Consider the following 5,866-nt stretch of genomic DNA (forward strand, 5'->3'; position numbering starts at 1 on the left):
AGAGAGAGAGAGAGAGAGAGAGAGAGAGAGAGAGAGAGAGAGAGAGAGAGACCTTGGAACACACAGCTCTGATCTGAACAGGCTATCTTCATCAAATTTCTTCCCTCAGAGCTCAGAAAACTCCATAGAAAGAAAAGGTGGGAAGGGTGTAAGAGCCAGAGTGGATAGAGGACAGAATAAGGCTCATATGAACTCCCAGAGACTCAATCAGTAAGAACTGAGCATGCATATGCTTGTGCCAGGTCTTCTGTGTATATATTATAGTTTTCAGTTTAGTGTTTTTTATAGGACTCCTTTGAGTGTTAACAGGTGAGTATCTGATTTTTGAGCCTTCTTTTGGGATCTTTTCCTTCTGCTGAGTTGCCTTGTTTAGCTTTGATTTGATGGTTTTTGCTTTATTTTATTATATTTTAGTTTGTTACATTTGGTTGTTATCTCTTAGAAGCCAGCTCTTTTCTAATGAGATCAGAAAGTGAGTAGATCTGGAGGGGAGGTAAAGTGGGGAGGAAGTCCAGGAAGGGAAACTGTAATCAGGGTATACTAATTAGAAAATAATAATCTGTTTTCAATAAAAATTTTAAAAATGAAAAAAGGAAAATGCAGACAGTAAAGAAAATAAAACAGGAATAATTATAAGTGCAACTAAATGACTTAATTAATGATGCTTTTAAGAATTTGGAAAAAATAAGAAGAAACCAAACCCAAATTCAGTAGATGGCAAGAAATAATAAGAAAATCAGAGAAAAAAAATTGATGAAACAGAAATAATGTCATAGTTTATTTTATGGGCTAGTAAAGTCTGTACCCTACTCATATTTGGTTTGCATATTAGTTGTAGTTCACTCTCTAACACACATACATCCTTCTGTCTGTCTCTTCTATTGCCTCTCTCTCTCTTTTGTTCTCTCACTTTCTTGTGGTATATACTCATATAGAAAAGAACAGCCTAGTGACTATTGTCAATACTTTGCCTAAAAATCTTGTTTGTTCTCCAAATCCCAATCTAAATTACAAATGTCTTTTATTTTTATTTTATTTTTTTAAAAAAGATTTATTTGTTTATTATATGTAAGTACACTGTAGCTGTCTTCAGACATTTCAGAAGAGGGCGCCAGATCTCGTTGCTGATGGTTGTGAGCCACCATGTGGTTGCTGGGATTTGAACTCTGGACCTTCGGAAGAGCAGTCGGGTGCTCTTACCCACTGAGCCATCTCACCAGCCCACAAATGTCTTTTATTATTTAAATTAATTTTACTAAAGGTATTACTTCTTAGAGTTATGTGAAGGTGCTTTTTGTAGCCCCTTGTGGGGCCATGAGCTGTGCATAGGCAGTCTGGTCCTTGGTTGAGCTCAGGCTTAAAACCCTGGAGACCCAGCAGGTGACTGTCACCTTCAAGGGATGACAGGTGTTTGGCCATGCCCCTTGAGCCCATGGCTCCTGTTGCAGCTACACCCCTCCCACAGTTTCCCCCAAAGAGAGGTCTGTGGCCATCAGTCACATAGGAGCAGCACCAAGCCCTCCCACATGCAAATAAGGTTCCCCAAGCTCTCAGACCAAGCCAATGAGAAGTACCTGCTGTCACACCCTCACCCACCCCAAAACTGTATATAAGAATTCTATCCAGAAGAATCAAAGGTGTGCTAGAACTATTCTGTCATCTGAGCGCTTCTGTCATAAGAGCTGTAACACTTGAGAAGAGGTCCACTCTCCTGAAATGCCACCTGAAGCTCCCCCACCCCCTTTCTCTCCTCCCTGGCTAGTTGGCCTCTCATCAGCCCAACCCAGCCAACTAGGAGGCACAGGGCAATGAGGAGCAACTGAGAGGCACAGCAGAGACAGAGGTGGAGCCAACTGCAGCAGCAGAAGCAGTGAACTCCCCCTTCCTGCTCACACTCTCCCCTTTGTCGAGACCCTCTCACCCAGCTGGGCTAGAGATCTCTGTGGAAAGCCTCCAGCAAACAAGCCCATAGCCTGGGTGAAATTTGCCGCATTTCTGGCTCTTGCCATTTCTTTGTTGTCCATTTTCACATGTTGATGATGTTCTCACTCCTGCAATTTTCCTGTTTTTATATGTTAGTCAATTATTGTGCTTAACAAACAACATCTAATTTAGTGGACTGGAATGATAAACTGGTAAGTAACTCACCTATGTGGATTGGGTGGCCCCCTGTTGATTTTTCCTATGTGACCTGTAAGACCTGTGATTATTTGTTCTATGGTGCAGTAGCTCTAGGCTGTTTATGGAAAACAACAGGGGATAAGAAGTTAAACATTCATCTTTGATATTGTTGTTGAAATATGAGGCTGCCAAATTGCTGATGTGTAATTGAAGGTACCCAGGATACAAAGACAGGAAAGAAACAGAGATGTAGCAAATTAAAATAGAAGTAATGAAACGAGATATAAATTTCAATGTCTATCTCTGAGTCTTGAAGCAAAAGGGCTGTCCTGAAGGGTAGCTTCATTTGTAAGGATTCTAACATGTCTCCTTTTTTTTCTAGGAAGATTATCTAGGCACCTCCTTTTTACTGCTGAGGTGTGTAATTGTCATGGGGCACCTGAACCTACGCTTACCTGCATTCCATCTGACGTACTGTGATTACACCTACTAACTGATGGAGATGCCACTGGATCTCTTCAGTTCAACATCTAGACTAATTCTTACTGAAAGCACTATTATTTTGTTCTTCACCAACCTCCCTTGATTAGTCCAAGTTTGTTTATGTGCTTTCTTATTCAGGCTATTTCTTCATAGAATTAGAGAGTTGAATTAAAAACTTTTAAACTACTTTCTAACCAAAAAGTTTTGAAAGTATATAATTTATTTTACCATCTAAGTGTCATTTCCACTCTGTTCATCCTAATTACTTGATTAGCTGTCTTATCTTTGTGTGCACTTCAGATGTTATTTGAAGTCAAACAATGATACTTAACTCTGAGGCAAAAAGGTAGGACATCTTTATATCTGATTGAAAGGTGATGGTGTCAATATGAAGGACCAGGCAAGACTTTGATATCCACTGTAATTTCAACATCAGACACTGTGTTGTCTCTCAAATGAGATCTTTTTGCAAAGCATTTTTTCAGAACTGCTGAAAGTACAAAATTTTCACTAATTCATGCAATGTGTTATGAATGGCAGAGCTTCTCCATGGTATTATCTAGTTTATTGGTGCAGAGTTTTCCCATGGTGCTATCATGATTGTTAGTATAGAACTTTTACCATGATGTTATCTAGGTTGTTGATAAAGAGTTTTCCCCATGTTGTTATCTAGATTGTAGGTCTACAACATTCCCATGGCAGTACCTAAGTTGTTGGGTGTTATATAGTCGCCATATTTTAACTTTGTAGTACTTGTTTTATATGTATCACTGAGTAGAAGACAGTATCAATAGGTTCTTGGTCTGCATTTAAAGTGCACTTTAAATTCTGGTTCTTGAGTATAGAAAAGAAGGAAGAAAGAAAGAGGGAGAGAGAGAGAGAAAGAAAGAAAGAAAGAAAAAGAAAGAAAGAGAGCAAGATAGAAAGAAACTGTGTGTCTCATGTTAAGACAATTTCAACAATGATAATGCAGTTTCTTTTGTTATTCTAAGTGCAAATTTAAAATTCAGAGTTTATTAAAGGCACACAAGAAATAGGAAAATGAAGCCGGGTGTGGTGGCGCACGCCTTTAATCCCAGCACTCGGGAGGCAGAGGCAGGCGGATTTCTGAGTTCGAGGCCAGCCTGGTCTACAAAGTGAGTTCCAGGACAGCCAGAGCTACACAGAGAAACCCTGTCTCGAAAAACCACAAAAAAAAAAAAAAAAAAGAAATAGGAAAATGAAAAAGAAAATATCTAAAAATTGATGCCTGGATGCTTACTATGCAATTTGATAATCTTTTATTATAAGGGCATTGGGATTCTCAAACACTGAAATACAGTTTTATTGTCCAGAAACATAGAAGAATAAAATGTTAGGGAGCAATGGTAATGAGGATAATTATAGTGACCCCATGGACACAGAGGCAAATGAATTGAATTATGATTTGCTTAGCTGTTAACCAATGATATGGATAATAGACTGTGCCTTTGAAGCTTTCTGTTAATGTCTTTCCAGTTGAGTTTCTAACATGGATTTAGTACATGTTCTGCAAGCATGATCCCTGCAGAAGGTCCTCAGAAAGACTGGCGATGGTTATAGCTTAGATGCAGATATTCCTGATGTATCTCAGAGAGCCTCAGGGACTCAAAATTTTGTTAGCTAAAATGAGGTTTTCCATAGGATTCACTATAGATTCTAACATATCACTGAAATCCCTAACAATACTCCTAGAACTAACCCAATTTGCATTTCCTGCAGTGTGTTGTTATCAAGGAACAGTCTTCCAGAAAGAAAGAAAGTCAGTAAAAGAGAAAAAGAGGTTATTTACCAAAGTAATTTATATCAATTTCAAATTCAACTTATCAAATTATGTATGTAAGTCTAGTATATGTACCAGGTAAGTTCTTTTGCTGACATTGAAGAATTTGAACAAGTGAAAATGAGCACATTAAATTAGGTAAGAATTAATGCTTTTCTATGTTTTCCATCCTTTGTCCTAAAGCTTTTATCTGAAAAATAGTATTCTATGGAATCTATCAATAATATGCTAATTTCCTTTTGTCATTGACTAAAACAGTTTTCTCCCAAGTTTATAGCCCCATGGATCTCCTTGAATAATAAGTACACCTTTCTTAAACAAGCCATTTTGAAATGCCAACAAATAAATGTCTTTGTTTAAGATGTACTTAGGTACTTTAAATTGTGAATAATAACAATACAGCCATGTGCTTTGTATATCTATTTAACTCTAGGAGCTATTTACTGAACTTTGTCAAGCCAGCATGAAAATCCACCAAGTCACAGTATGAAACTTAGTGAGTTGAGATTTAAGTATTTAATGCACTTGATTTGGTCTTTTAGGCCCAGTAGGGAGCTGGTTAAGTGCCTAAGATATTAAGAGTTGCCATCATAACAAGTCCTCTTTTCTTTTCTGAGAGAGGTGTGGGGGTATCAGAATAAACCAAGTCTTTGCAAAGCAGTTGCTAATTCTTCATGCAGCATGCTCCTGAAAAGCCTTGCTGATAGTAGGCTAACCTGTCACCAAGAAACCTATCTGCCTAATTGCAGAAATGTGCTCCTTTCCCTCCACCTTCCACTTTTTCTCGTTAATTTTTCTTTTCTTTTTGAGATTATTACACAATTACATTTTCCCTTCCTATCCCCCAAACTCTCCCATGTGACCATTCTTGTTCTATTTCAAATTTATGACCTCTTTTTTCTTTTTTCAAGTTGGATATTTAATGTATTTACATTTCAAATGTTATCTTTTCTCAGTTTCCCCTCCGGAACCCCCCTCTTTCATCCCCCCTCACCCTGCTTGTGTGAGGATACTCCCCTTTCTACCCACTCACTCCCACCTCACTGCCCTGGCATTCCCCTACACAGGACCAAGGGCTTCTCCTCCTATTGATGCTGTATATTATGCTACATATACAGCTGGAGCCATAGGTCCGTCCATGTGTACTCTTTGGTTGATGGTTTAGTCACTAGGAGCTCTGGAGGGTCTGGTTGGTTGAAATTGTTGTTCTTCCTATGGGGTTGCAAACCCTTTCAGCTCCTTCAGGCCATTCTCTAATTCTTCTATTGGGGACCCCAGCTAAGTCCAAGGCTTGGCTACAAGCATCTGCCTCTGTATTTGTCAGGCTCATGACCTCTTTTTCATTAATTGTTTCATGTGTATATGTGTGAATAGATATACGTATTTCTTTTTTTTTAAATTAGGTAATTTCCTCAATTACATTTCCAATGCTATACAAAAAGTCCCCAATACACTCCCCCC

The 5,866-nt window shown here is 38.5% G+C and overlaps 2 pseudogenes; one reads left to right on the top strand and one right to left on the bottom strand.

The window, feature by feature from the left end:
• Positions 1 to 2,587, bottom strand: part of LOC110305848 — a 4,835-nt pseudogene extending 2,248 nt beyond the window's left edge.
• A 1,868-nt stretch (positions 2,588 to 4,455) lies between these two features.
• LOC110305857 overlaps positions 4,456 to 5,866 on the top strand; it is an 8,388-nt pseudogene continuing 6,977 nt past the window's right edge.

The sequence above is a fragment of the Mus caroli genome, chromosome 2 (assembly GCF_900094665.2).
Source record: "Mus caroli chromosome 2, CAROLI_EIJ_v1.1, whole genome shotgun sequence".
Classification (NCBI taxonomy): domain Eukaryota; kingdom Metazoa; phylum Chordata; class Mammalia; order Rodentia; family Muridae; genus Mus; species Mus caroli.